The 15263-nt window shown below is 41.2% G+C and overlaps 1 long non-coding RNA gene and 1 pseudogene across 4 annotated transcripts in view; both read right to left on the bottom strand.

The window, feature by feature from the left end:
• Positions 1–15263, bottom strand: part of LOC117196251 (uncharacterized) — a 150236-nt gene that overhangs the window by 84687 nt on the left and 50286 nt on the right. Inside the window, exons 1-2 of one of the 4 annotated variants that reach the window (XR_004476333.2) lie at positions 8019–14332; positions 5722–5839 (exon numbers count right to left, since the gene is read on the bottom strand). The exons of 2 other annotated variants lie outside the window; for them this stretch is intronic. This is a non-coding gene — a long non-coding RNA (uncharacterized LOC117196251). Of the gene's footprint in view, positions 1–5721; positions 14333–15263 lie in introns of those variants that run through there. One more of the 4 variants, XR_004476329.2, reaches the window with a different exon arrangement.
• Positions 1297–2064, bottom strand: LOC125960711 (eukaryotic translation initiation factor 1-like; annotated as a pseudogene).

The raw sequence follows: 15263 nt of genomic DNA, 5'->3' as shown, positions 1-15263 counted from the left end.
CATGAACCATGGGGCAATCCCGTATGAGAACTAGGTGCAAACATCAAAGCTGATGACTTGAAAATTAGACTAAAAGCCAGTATCTGCAATAGGATCTCATATTCCTACGTCCATATGCATGTGCATGTGTTATATACACACATATTCAGGAAAAAAATCTCAAAGTTTAAACATTAACATGTCAACAGCGCTTACTTCCGGTGTGAGCACCTAATAACTAAGAGCTTTTGTTTTTCCCTTTTGTTTGTTCGCTTTGTTTTGTTCACGTATATTTTCTATTTTCCAAAATAATATATACTGTTCAAAAGTGGGCACGTATTTAGAAATAATATCTTCTCTGAAGTAAAAAAAAAATTTCCACCAACATATTTTTGTTTATCTGTATCTTAAATGTCCCATAAAATGACTTCATATTCTACAAGTTATACTAAGAATAGAGGGTTTTATTAATCATGGACAAACCACACTCATTATATCAGAGCAATGATCCACTTTTTTTTTTTCTGAAAACAAGTTTTATATAAATAAGTGTTTAAATACATTACATAACATTAAAACTGAAGGGGAAAAAACCCCAAAGAAAACCAAAAAGCAGTTTGTTACTTCACGTGGCATCGGGCAGCCGCTGCTAGTAAGTTGCGAGCTCTACAGCTACATGACTGATACATCGGTTTGAAATTTGTTCCCTTGTCCAAAGTTTAACTCTGATAGAAGGTTGGCCTCACATTCTAGTTTGCTCATCGATCAGCTGGGATATGTCTGGTCAAAAAGACCTTGGTGGCAAGCCAGATGTCCTATCACCTCAATAGAATGAAGGTGGCTGCTCTAAGCTCTGCCCTCCTGGTCACGTTGGAGATACCAGGAGATACCAGATCTGGAGATACCAGATTCCCTGACGATCAAAGACTCCCTCTAGCAGTACAGCTGCCGTCGCTGCCTCACCCCATCCTCCACTCTCAGCTTCACCGAGGGCTGTTCAGGTGGCGACATTCTCTTAGGGCAGGGAACTCTGTAGAGGGATTGCTGGGAGCTTCTGGCCAGACATAGCCGTCTGTGATCTCAGGGCTCTGGACTTGGCTGACACATCACTGTTATTGCTTTGTCTCAGGCCGGACCCTGCCAGGTGCCTACTGCTTGACCTCTGTTTAAACGAGGGACTTCAAGACTACACAGCATGGCTGTTTTCAGTTTATTGCGTGAAGCAGTTACACTCGTCCAAGTTAACAGCAGACCCCAAGTGGTTACATTACACAAGCTGCGAGGTCTGTAAACTTGTGACAAGGGACAGAAGGAAAATTCTACTCATTGCAAGGAAATCCTCACTTAAGCTTCAACGAGCCAGGAGCACTTAAAACCCATGAACCTTCAGCTGATCGCCCTTAGCCAGTCCAATCTCTGCGAGGAACTGGCATATGTTCTTGCGCTGGTCACCCTGTAGCTGAATTACTTCTCCATATTCTGGACGCTCAATTACAGTTCCCTCGCAGGCAAATTTCTTCTTAAACGCCTTCACTAGCTTCTTTTTACCGTAATCACCAGCGATCCCTTGGACAGTAGTAAGGGTCTTCCTGCCGTTTCTCTGTTGAATTCTTATACGGATATAAGATCATCACCCTTACTTGCATCAGCAAAGGGGTCGAAAGAGTGGAGGTTCTGGATGGCGGACATACGATACGATTCCTTTTCCTCGGTGGAAACGGCCTGCGGAAGGCGGCGGCTGGAGAAGGCGGGCGGGGGGTACGGAGCGTCGGGAAGCGAGGGGGCTCGAGGGGGAGGCTGCTGGGTTCTCGGCGGCGGCTCAGTGACTGGGGCTATGATCCACTTTTTAATTCAACTCTGGCTTGTCCTTCAGTAAGTAAATGAAAGCAGTGAGCTTTGGACAAACCCCGCTTAAACGGGCCACCATCTTAAAAATTCAGGGAGATTTACCACACCAGCACACTTGCAGTAAGGTCTGTGGGCTTTGTATGTGGAAACTTTTGTTATTGTACCTTTTCCTTTGGTATTCTGTTCTCTTGAACACCATTTATCCTTAAATGCAAAAAAAATTTTTGCCATATTTTTATAATTCACAGACTTTGCTAGGACTGTGCCATAACTAGTAATAATAGAATTATGTGTAATAGGAATCCTACACGTTGGACATAACTCCAACGCTGCAACTTATTTAAAGATAGATTTTTTTCAAGTTGGGCTTATAAATCATTTACAAAGAAACTGAGCAGGCCTGAAACTACAGTCCAACTGTCACATTCTTGTAATGTGACCACAGCTGCTCGGGGCTGGAGGCCGCAGCGGTGAGGGAGCGCAGAGCTGAGGGCCCCGCCAGACCGTCAGGAACAGAGCTCTCGCACTTGCCAGATATTAGATCAACAACCATTAAATATAATATGAACCATCTTCCGTGGCCAGGGCTCAAAAGCTGCAAGTACAAACAGCTACAGATATGTCACTGGAGACGCGGGGCCCAGCACACCGACGGTCCCCAAGCTGCAGGGGGAACCTCGCCTCCACGGCCTCAAGCCCTCCCGTCACAAAGTTCTGGTTCTCTGGACCCAAATGCACAGATGCGTCCACTCTCCGTGAGTTACGCACACACGTCGGACCCCACGTCTGCCTCACAACACATGTACCCATTTGGCTTTTACGGGGGGAGGAAATGGCCCCAACTGTGCAAAAGCCCAACACAGGTTTTGGGCTCTCGCCTGAGGGACTTGGTTCCAGGGTGTGTGAACCTGGTGTTCGCTGCTGGTAAAGAACAGCTCTGTCCTGAAGGGGGTCAGAGGTCCAGCGGCCACGCCTCCCCCCTACCCCGCTTACAATGCCTCTTACCTCTCTATTCTGTGGATCAGATAAAAATAATACATCACTTACCAAAAGGTTGAATTTTAACGTTGTCTGAGACACAGGTCTGAAGTCTATGATTAGAGAATTATTTTTCTGAGAAGTGTTACAAACGTACCTAAAACACACACACACACACACACACACACACACACCCATGATTTCTGAAACAACAGCAACGTCTTTTGCATTTTAGAGAGTTTATTTGTGCTTTGATTTCACAGTCCCCACTCGTGAGAGCCCCTCCTCACCAAACCCCACTGCTTTTGTCAGAGACCCTAGCGCTGCCCAGCATCAGGCTGGTTTTCTCACGTCTACTGTCTGTGTTCTTCACTAGCTTAAGTCTTATGAAAACAAGGATCTCACCAGCCTGTCTGTTACTGTTTTTCATGGCACTAAGTAATTTTGATTGAATGAATGTATGAATGTTTGAATGTGTTACATCTGATACATAAAATTATATTCTCTTGACTTTAATATTTTAATAAAAGTGATTGCTGCCAGTTTCCTTAGGTCAGTTTTCACACGCTCATATTTACATATTTATGTGAAAGAGTTAGGAAGCAATGATGTTTTCCGCAATTAACAATGACCTTCAGCCTTTGTATGTTTTCTTGCTGAAGCTCATCCTTGCTGTGCCCCTCCTTGGACCAACAAAGACTACTGCAATATTAACTCTTAGTGGGGAAACAAGTGCATATTAACAACACCTACATTTAAAAATCCTTGATTTTACAACAAGCATCTTCAAACATTCTCTCTTCTAACAGATATGAACAGGATAATGTCCCCACATCACTACCAAGGTGTAAGAGAGGCACAAAGGAAACTGTTCAGCCTCCTCTGTGTAATCCCACGATCGTGGCATCACACGCACATCCACTTAGCAAAGACTCTTGTCTGTCTTCCATAAAGGATATTTGTCACGTTTTCTCACCACTGAGCACCTTGTGAAGACCCTCCCGATGTTAGGGAATCGGCCACCTCTTGATCTCCAGGCAGAGGCCAGGAGGCGGTTTCCTAGCGCCCTGCACAGACATGTAGCCCTGACCCAGGTTCATGGATTCGGTGCAGGTGCCTGCGGGATTCTTCAGTCTGGAAGTGAGCAGCGGGTGGAAGCAGTGCTTGTCACCGAGCCTGGCGTATTTTCCTATTTTTATTCCTATTTTCATTAAGTGAGGATTTAACTCCACTGCCAAGCCTTCAGCAGAACACCCAAACTTGCACAGTAATTATATTCAATTATTTTTGAAATTTTGTTAATTTTAGTCATATAAAACTCAGGGCTTTAAGTGTTTTCAATTTTTGATGTGATAAAGGTGTACCTGTCAAGGTCGACGGGTAGAGTATGTTCTTTTCACAGCTTAACTAAAATAAGAAGCTTAGGCTCCTACTTCTGACAATGTCTCAACCAGGTCCCCAGGACAAGGTAACTTCAGAAAAAACAGATGCCTAGGATGAAGGTACGCCTTGAAGGGGAGTTATCACTGGATCTGTGTCACCATGAGGTCATCTAACTATCAGTATCAATTCAGCACATACTTCTGAGCATCTGTGGTTTATGGTAACTAATATGCTAGACTCTGGAGATGCAGAGTTTGTAGGAGATGAAAGTGTAGAACAGAAACAGAAAAGTAAGTTAACGGGTTTGTAAAGGATCTGGGAGGTAATCCTCACCCAGAAGAAGACAAAGCCCCAGGGGAGAGCACCCTGGGTAGGGCAGGTAGGGCCTTGAAGGACAAATAAGAATTAGGGAGGGGACAAGTGGAGAGAACTTTTCCAGAAAGAAGAGCTAGCACAGGGGAAGGCACAGCTGTGTGAGAGAACAGTCTATGGAAAGGGCGTGGAATTTAGCAGGTTGGGCAAAGAGTTTTGCAGGACAGTAGGACGTGAGGTTAGAGGAACAAGTAGCAGATACACAACGGGTTTTATATCCCACGCCCAGGAGTGATCGGGAACGACTGAAAATGTGCTTCTGTGGGAGTGACAACTGTGACTAAATAGCAATTAGTGGCGAATCCTCCTATATCCTGAGAAGGGTCCTCAGAGAGTTCTGCCCAAGTGGAGTCTAGTGGTTTCCTAAAGACGGCAGCCATGCAGTAAGGTCTCAGACTCCTGTTTCAACAGACCATACATCCGTGTTCAAAGTCAGAAAAGTCAGAGGCAAAATGGCATGGCACTGAGATTCCACTTCTGGGCACCCCAAAGGAAAGGAGCTCTGTGTTCGTAGAGCCACATGGGCAGAAGAGACCTTGGGTGTCATCTACCACAATGACTGTCATTTGTTTTTATCCCAAGACACTTGAGAGGGACGACAATCCCATAAGTAACTGGTAACGGATCACCAGCTGGTAATGATTCTCAAGATGTAAATGTGTATGTGTGTTTCCTGCCTAAGTGCCCCAACTAGAACCTCCAGGACGATCACAAATAGAAGTGGCAGGAGTGGACACCCTTGTATTTTTCCTCATCTTTGGGGGAAAGTATCCAGTCTTTCAAAATTAACGATGATGTTAGCTGTGAGTTTTTCATAGATAGACTTTATCATTTTGAAGAAGTTCTTCTATTGTTGTCATTGTTTGAATATTCATAAATGGGTGTTAAATTTTGTCAAATGATTTTTGTGTGCCTATTGAGATGATCATATGTTTTATTTTGTTTATTGACATAACATATTACATTAATTTACTTTTTTGTTAAGCCAACCTTGCATTCCTGGGATAAATCTCACTGGGTAATGGTGTATAATCTTTTTTATATTTTGCTGGATTTGATTTGCTAGTCATTTGTTGAGTATTTTTGTGTCTATATTCATAACAGATATTGGTCTTAATTTTCAGTTCTTTTGATTTTTTTTTTAATCAGAGTAATACTGACCTCACTGAAGGAGTTGTGATGTGTTCCCTCTAATTTCTTGGAAGATTTTGTGAAGAAGTGGTATTAATTCTTCTTGTTTGGTAGGAGTTACCAATGAAGCCATCTTGTCCTGGATTTTCTTTGTGGGAAGTTTTAAAATTATTATTACAATTTAGTCTCTTGTTAGAAATCTACTAGAATTTTCTATTTATTCTTGAGTCAATTTCACTAATTTGTATCTTTCTAGGACTGTTTCCGTTTCACCCAAGCTACATACATTACTGTCATACAGTAGCTCATTTGTAAGATAGTCAGTGATGTCTCCACTTCCATTTCTGATTTCAGTAATTTGAGTCTTCTTTCTTTTTTCTTGGTCACCGTTAGCTCTTATCTTAAATTCCCTCCTTGGTAACTTCATATACTCTAATGTCTGGATATACAAATTTCTCATCCAGGTAAAACTTGAAATCATTTGTATTTTCTACTCATCTATAAGAATATTTTAATGTAAAAGATACCTATGAATATCTTTTTAATTCTGTGAACCATTTAAAGTATAATTTTATAAGATGACTTATCTAAAAATTAAGATAGCTAACCATTCACAAGTAAAATTCTAAATTGTACTGAAAGGCTACCACAGTATAGTGGGAAAACACCCACCTAGGATTCTGGAGACCTCTTATAACACGTGCTCTGCTATGAACTAGCTCCATAATTTTCAATAAGTCACTTATTTTCTTGAGGCTATAAATGTAATTCCCATACCTGGCAGGATTGTGAGCTAATACATTGCCATCAATCATAGAGAACTTGAGGAGCAGCAAATAAACTCTGTTCAGAACCAAAGTCTGAGCATAGGTCTCCCGGCACGCCAAGCATAAGGTAGCACTACTTAGTGCCCATATTCCCTTTCCATAATTTTCTTTAAAGCTCAAAGATCTATTATTAGATTTTCTTGGGTTTGACAATTAAAAGGCATGAGAGGAGACCTCATGAACTATTTATATTTATAAAGGAGACCATGAACTACTTCAAATTCTTAAATTCAGCAACAGGGGAAAAAACAGACTCATCCATCAGAAGTTCTTTTTTCTTTCTTTCTTTTATAATATGACATAAATCATGGAAAGCAAAGGCAAAATTTAAAAGCAATAAGATATTTTCCAGTAGTTCACCTTATCCTTGGAAGTGAAACTTACTAGCTGTTACCCAGATGTACTTAATATAGCTTAAAACAACTGTGCTCTGGTTAAAACGTGGTGTAATAATTTAACAATGTGCTATCTGCCTGAAACAAGACCACCCATACTTGGGAAATTTCCATCTTTTTTGAAGTCAGGATAATACAAAACTTGGCAAGTTAGGAAAGGGCAATGGAGGAGGCCAAAGATGAAGTTCAGAGAATGCAGTTTTCCATATAGATTTGTATGAATTGTTAATGATAAATAAAAACAATTATTGTTTAGTTTTCATGCCCAATACATCCATGTTGGAATAGTTGCTTCCAGCAGAAAATAGCAACATTATTTCAGATTTGTGTCTCCATTTAACCCAATACCTTTCCCAAATACTTCCATCTAAAGGAATCAGGACCAACAACCACACACAAGACTGAGGGATCACTTTACAGAAGCAAACTCAGAAGCTGCCAGTGTGCCTGCAAGTCTTCATCTCTGGAAAATATTAAAGTATCCTTCTGTGCCAGTAACAAAAACAGACTCAAAAGAGCAAAAATGAAGTTCTGTGCTGATAGTTCGAATGAGAGCGAAAGCTTCTGTGGTTTCTAACTTGAGGACTTTTTTCTTTCAAGATTCCCTTGTGGAGAAGCTTTTAAAAATGCAATGATACGCCTTACAGCAGGACCGCACCTACCGTGTGTTCTGTGGGACGCCAGCACAGCCAGGCCCTACGTAGTCCTCATCAGTCCCACATGGTCACTGTGACACCCACACATAGTCATCACACGCTTGCAAGGGAGCATTTTCCAAAGTACGTCAGTTATTTTTATGAACCTTGATTCTAGCCACTGTCACTATTAATCTGGATATATTTCTTTATATCTGAGTATCCCATATAAAGTATGGAACTAATAAAACAAGTAACATGGATTGCTTAAAAGTGAAGAAAACTGCTACAAAAAAGATGGCTCTTTTAATTCCAGTCGACCGTCCCCAAGACACTGGATCGCGCCCATTCACAGGCAAGGATTTAGTTTGCTCTTCGAGCCAAGCAGTGCTGTAGGCTCTGGGCATCAGACAGTGGGGCCAACAAATTGATCAGATACTCAAACTGGACTCACGAATCAGAGCTCTTACCCTGGATCAGGTTTCACTGGCAGTTTCAAGGATGAAGCCATCAGGAGGCATGAAAAAGCAGACTCAAGTTCGGAGCCTCCTCTCCTCCCAGGCCTCTGGGCCAAGCACAGGGTCAGTTCACACAGCGGGGAACCTTCAGGCTATGGAATATCTCCACTTCATACCTCAGGTACTTGTGCAGCTTGTAGACGTTTCTGGGGGAGCCATGGCTCACAGATCCACAGATCACAGATTTACTTACCACACGCAATCCTAACCCAGAGACATCCTGCTAAAAGCATCACATAGATTAAGACTCTCTTCCCAGCAAATACCATGAGTCTACGTACCAGGAGATGGGGTATTGCCTTGGTGACAGAGACAGTCCAGCCTACCTGCCTTCTCTCTCCCGAGTGGCCCCTGTGTGTTCCCAGTAACTAGAGGGAAACAGATCACAGTCAAGCTGCCCTAACACCTTTCTCCCTGGTATTAAACAAGACAGGCATGCAACCCCCTTCTAGCGTGGCTTGTATTCTGTGCAGAGGAGCAGCCAGTAAGAGGGTGGACACGTGCATAGACAGACTGCTTCTAGAGAACCGTGTGCTATGGAGACTGAAACGGGGCGATAGGACAGAGAACAAGAGAGAAGACTGTTCAGATCAGGTGGTCAGAGGTCTCTCTGAAGACATGATTAAGGAACTGAGATCTGAAAGGCAGGAAGCCGTTCATGAGAAAATTTCTGGAAAATCATTCTAGTCGGGAAGAAGAGCAAGGGCAGAAGTTCTAACGCAGACGGCTTGGTGTGAAACAGAAATGACTGGGAGATGTTAAACTACACCTACGCGGGTGGAACTTATTGGGCCAGGAGGAGAGTGGGTGGAGGCGGGCCCCGGGCAGGTCTGAGAGGCCACAGTGGGAAGCTCTTATCTTATTCTAGGCAGCGGGATGGCCACCACAGGGAGTAGAAGAATGACACAGTCTGCCTGATGTTTCAGAAAGAGTCTGGCTGCCGGGTGGACAAGAGGAGGTCACGTGAAAGTGGTCCAGGAGAGAGATAATGGTGGTTGGACTAAGGTGGTAGAAGAAAAACATGGCAAGAGACGGAGGGATTTGTCTTACCTATCAAGACTACGGCCAGGGGTGTGTAAGTTACACCTCAGTAAAGGATGGTTCAATATATATGGCCAAGAGTCCTTATCTTTTGAGGATATTACTATATACTGAAATATTTACAGCTAGAAGTATACCGTGCCAGAGTTTCCTCAAAATAAATAGAGCATGTGTTGGGGGCGGGGAGCTGAAACGAGAATTGAGTTGGTAACTGTTGACGTTGGGTGATGGGTGCATGGAGATCTACTATGTATTGAATGTATGCTTAAACTTTTTCATAATAAGGTATTTGAAATGGAACAGTCCGGGGACCGGACTCCTATGGTCATGGGGTTGTAAAGCAACTTGTGAGTTACTGGTAGAACCACTCGCCCCACCCATGGCCACTGTAACCTGTGATGCCTGTCTGCCTAGAGTAGGAGGAAAGTTCTTTTGAACAGAACGCATTCTTTTTAAGCTGCTTTAATTGGTGGAAATGATCAATTTCTTTGGTAGTTTGGAAGCTCTTTGTTACACTGAGCTAAAAATAAATCTTTCAGAAACTTCCAACCCTGGGACCTAGTTCAGCAACATGGAAGCCAGGAAACAAGTGGACTCTTCCTACATGATAACTCTACAGACTTAAGGATAGCTCTCCTGTCTTCTACAAGCTGAAATGCTGATCCTTTAAATCATTCCTAAAACCAAAAGGAGAGATTTTCCTACAACTTGTTCTCTTCCTGTTCCTCCTCCTTTTTTCCCAAGCTCAGGTATTCTTAGCTTCCTTCTAGGACCTTGCAATTTCAATTAAGGCCTCTCTTTTCACTGGTTTATTCACATACATTGGCCCCATATTGAATAAATCCTAAATATATACAGCAATAGTTCTCAATCAGTTTTCTTCTGCAATACACATAGTGAATAACATTTCTGTGATATAATCTCATACACAAATTAAAAAGTACAAAACTACTCTTTAGACTATATAATTTCTAGGATTGGAGCTTGCCCCTACCCACGGGGTAACAGCCAGAACTGCCATGTCATTTGTCCACAGTTAACTGGACCAAGGACAGCAACTGACCCAACAATAATATTCCACTTCATATTGACAGGAAGTAATAATTCAAAATAAAAGTATTGTAGTCAGTTCTTTCTGTCAGTGTTTCATATTAATCAAAGTGCCCCAAATATTGAACTTCTTTCTTGCTCTCAGAATCATGTTAAACGTTCGCCAGCATCCCTTTAGCACAAAAAATCATCACATTAATGGGATGTTCATGGTGATGATGTGTGCGGTTCAGACTTTGTGCTCAAAATCAACACCTGTTCATCTCAGCTCTCCCCACTCACAAGCCCACCTCAAAGACAACGTCTCTCAACAGCAAGGCTGATTCCGTGTTTATAACCAACTGTGCCTCCTGGCTCTCTACTGCAAAAGAACAGAATGTACCTCAGTTAGAACACAGAACTCTCTGCAGACCTCTCGGTCCCGGGGCTTCACAATTATACTGTGATTCGTTTTGTGTGGTCCACAGCGTGTACACCTGTCTACAGCGAGGATACGGGCCATCCCACCATCACAACCAAGCCTCCCACTTTCACCTCTCACATCTCTTAGCCAAATTTTAAATGGTCAAGGTGTCAACAGTTATGTGGTTTCTATAACTATAACCAAATTTTCTATCCTTAGTTTATGGATGATAAGGAAAAATTCAAAATCATAACCAGCACTTACCTTATGATACTTGTGTAAATATCATTAATCATTCAGTCAAGTAACACTCCTTCTCCAAGACCCCACAGGACAACTATTTAGGCATCAGAAGCAAAATATTCCTAGAATCAAGCTTAATCAAATACACACTCTCACATTACATAAATCGCTAACAATCATGGTGCTTAAACTCATTTTAACTTCTTTCATACCAGGACCATAAATGCTTTGCTTCATTTTCTTAAACTCTCTAATTTTCTTTTTATTTTTTATTAATTAAAAAACTTTCATCATATCTTGAAGATGTTCTATTTTTCAATATCACTGTTTACTGCCTGGAGCCCCTTTCTTCCTGGAGATTTCTCCAGAACCCTCCATCCACATGCAGGAATCTGGACCTAGTGTTTTCTAAACCTGATGCACAGCTGAAGTCTGGGGATTCCCTTCATTACAGCTTGGGTTGGATTAATCACGTTCTGGATCTCAAGGCTTCCCTTTTTTCCCAACCCTCAATTTATTGGAATATTTGCTCAAGTAAATTTCTTTCCTCAGAAAGAGTGTCTTGGAGTGAACTTCATACCTATGTGTTACTGAAAATGACTGTATCTCGCCTGCAATTCCGTTGATTGCTTGCTGTCTACATGAGTCTCCCTCAGAAAGTAGGATAAATTACAAGGTGAACAAGGAAGAACAGACTCAAATAAAAATGCAATTAACATAGAGGGAATTTACCTCAACATAATAAAGGCCATATATGACAAACCCACAACCAACATCATTCTCCATGGTGAAAAACTGAAACCATTTCCACTAAGATCAGGAGCAAGACAAGGTTGCCCACTCTCACCACTCTTATTCAACATAGTTTTGGAAATTTTAGCCACAGCAATCAGAGAAGAAAAAGAAATAAAAGGAATCAAAATCAGAAAAGAAGAAGTAAAACTGTCACTGTTTGCAGATGACATGATACTATATATAGAGAATCATAAAGATGCTACCAGAAAACTACTAGAGCTAATCCATGAATTTGGTAAAGTAGCAGGATACAAAATTAATGCACAGAAATCTCTTGCATTCCTATACACTAATGATGAAAAATCTGAAAGAGAAATTAAGGAAACACTCCCATTTACCATTGCAACAAAAAGAATAAAATACCTAGGAATAAACCTACCTAAGGAGACAAAAGACCTGTATGCAGAAACCTATAAGGCACTGATGAAAGAAATTAAAGATGATACAAATAGATGGAGAGATATACCATGTTCTTGGATTGGAAGAAGCAACATTCTGAAAATTACTATACTATCCAAAGCAATCTACCGATTCAATGCAATCTGTATCAAACTACCAATGGCATTTTTCACAGAACTAGAACAAAAAGTTGCACAATTTGTATGGAAACACAAAAGACCCTGAACAGCCAAGGCAATCTTGAGCAAGAAAAACAGAGCTGGAGGAATCAGGCTTCCTGACTTCAGACTATACTACAAAGCTACAGTAATCAAGACAGTATGGTACTGGCACAAAACCAGAAATATAGATCAGTGGAACAGGATAGAAAGCCCAGAGATAAACCTATGCACATATGGTTACCTTATCTTTGATAAAGGAGGCAAGAATATACAACGGAGAAAAGACAGCCTCTTCAATAAGTGGTGCTGGGAAAACTGTACAGCTACATGTAAAAGAATGAAATTACAACACTCCCTAACACCATACACAAAAATAAACTCAAAATAGACTAAAGACCTAAATGTAAGGCCAGACACTATAAAGCTCTTAGAGGAAAACATAGGCAGAACACTCTATAACATAAATCACAGCAAGATCCTTTTTGACCCACCTCCTAGAGAAATGGACATAAAAACAAACAAATGGGATCTAATGAAACTTGAAAGCTTTTGCACAGCAAAGGGAACCATAAACAAGATGAAAAGACAACCCTCAGAATGGGAGAAAATATTTGCAAATGAACCAATGGACAAAGGATTAATCTCCAAAATATATAAACAGCTCATGCAGCTCAATATTAAAAAAACAAACAACCCAATCCAAAAATGGGCAGATGACCTAAATAGACATTCTGCAAAGAAGATACACAGACTGCCAACAAACACGTGAAAGGGTGCCCATCATCACTAATCATTAGAGAAATGCAAATCAAAACTACACTGAGGTATCACCTCACAATGGTCAGAATGGCCATCATCAAAAAATCTACAAACAATAAATGCTGGAGATGGTGTGGAGAAAAGGGAACCCTCTTGCAATGGGTGGGAATGTAAATTGATACAGCCACTATAGAGAACAGTATGGAGCTTCCTTAAAAAACTAAAAAATAGAACTACCATACGACCCAGCAATCCCAGTACTGGGCATATACCCTGAGAAAACCATAATTCAGGAAGAGTCAGGTACCACAATGTTCACTGCAGCACTGTTTACAATAGCCAGGACATGGAAGCAACCGAAGTGTCCATCGACAGATGAATGGATAAAGAAGATGTGGCACATATATACAATGGAATATTACTCAGCCATAAAAAGAAATAAAATTCAGTTATTTGTAGTGAGGTGGGTGGACCTAGAGTCTGTCATACAGAGTAAAATCAGAAAGAGAAAAACAAATACCGTACGCTAACACATATATATGTAATCTAGAAAAAACAAAAAATGGTTCTGAAGAACCTAGGGGCAGGACAGGAATAAAGACGCAGACTTAGAGAATGAACTTGAGGACACAGGATGGGGGAAGGGTAAGCTGGGACAAAGTGAGAGAGTGGCATGGACATATATACACCACCAAATGTAAAATAGATAGCTAGTGGGAAGCAGCCGCATAGCACAGGGAGATCCGCTCGGTGCTTTGTGTCCACCTAGAGGGGTGGGATCGGGAGGGTGGGAGGGAGGCTCAAGAGGGAGGGGATATGGGGATGTATATGTATATGTATAGCTGATTCACTTTGTGATACAGCAGAGACTAACACAACATTGTAAAGCAATTATACTCCAATAAAGATGTTTTTAAAAAATGTAATTAAGAGCATTGAAGAAAGGCAAGAAAACAACCAAAAGAAATGGAAATGGTGTAAAAAGAAGTAAAAGGGTTAAGAATGAAAATGGAATAAAGTGGGATGAAAGGCAGATGAAAGACATCTCGAGCAACCAGAACCCGAGGAATGGGATGGGGTATACATGTAAAACTGTCATCTAGGGAGACTTCCCAGGTGAGGAAAGGAGTCCCTCCACCCACATGCGGAGAGCGCTGGCCTGACAGGGAACTGATGGGAACAACGGCCCCCGAGGTGTGTGCCAGCAAAACCTCAGGCTTCAAAGCTGAAGGGCAACACCCTCAAGGCCTCGAGGAATCAGACAGACATCTAGCTTCTAAAAACAACCACGCACAAAACAATGGAGCACCATCTGCAAAAGTTGAGTAAGAGAACCTGTGTACCGGGCCCCGAAAACAGGGTTAAACGTGCAAGAACTGGGGTGCTCTGTCACCGTGGGCCCTTCTGAGCAATGTAGTGAGAGGCGGGCTCCACGGGACCAGGAGGCGACTGGAAGGGTTTCAGCAGAAGTGCCCCGTGAATGCAGCCATGAGCCGAGCCAGCAACAGGAAAAGAAAAGGTGTCTACTTGTGTTGACACTTACCCGACAGGCGTGTCTGCAAGGACACAAATCAGACAAATATCTTGAGACTTTAAAAAATTTGAATGCAATAACTAATGATAAATCTTAAAGGCCAGTTAACAAAGATTGATTTTTTTCTTAATGATTGACCATTTCTAGGCTTTCTCCTCTTCTAAATAAACAGGAAAAAAATAATAAATGAAAGGGACAATTTTATGATTCATGAAGATAAACAAGCTGTTAAATAACTTCACTGCTACTGGCTCAAAACTTTACGTAGAAAGGGGGTATAATTTTTAGACATTTGCAGAAATCCTGAGGATAACACTTTTAATCTGTACCGTTTCATATTTCTCATAATTCATTAGAAAACAAATGAGTTTAAAGAAAGGAAGTAAAAATCTATGCTCCTAAATGGCAAAATTCATCAATGGATGTTAAAATTAGTAGGTAAAAGTTTGATGACAAATGAATATTTATATAATTACAAGGTATCCACCCCCAAAATGTTTATTAATTATAAAAGGAAAAATACTGACTTTATAATAGAGAAACCTGATGCAAAGAATATTAACCAAGTTATGAACATAAACAAGATCATCAAAACAAACCAATCTCGTGTTGCTACAATAAGAACACATCACTCCTGACAAAACAAGCATCTAATCATAAGGAAGAAATTTTGCAAAAGAATTGACCTGTGCTCTTCAAAAAGTCAAGGTCAAGACAAAGAAAGCTTCTTCCAAGTTAGAGGAGACTAGAAGACATGATCCTTACGTGAAATGCCTCATCTCGGAACGGGAAGATAGTTATTAAAAATGTTT

The sequence above is a fragment of the Orcinus orca genome, chromosome 12 (assembly GCF_937001465.1).
Source record: "Orcinus orca chromosome 12, mOrcOrc1.1, whole genome shotgun sequence".
Classification (NCBI taxonomy): Eukaryota; Metazoa; Chordata; class Mammalia; order Artiodactyla; family Delphinidae; genus Orcinus; species Orcinus orca.
The sequence above is the reverse complement of the archived record's forward strand: the minus strand, read 5'-3'. Positions and strand labels throughout refer to the sequence as shown.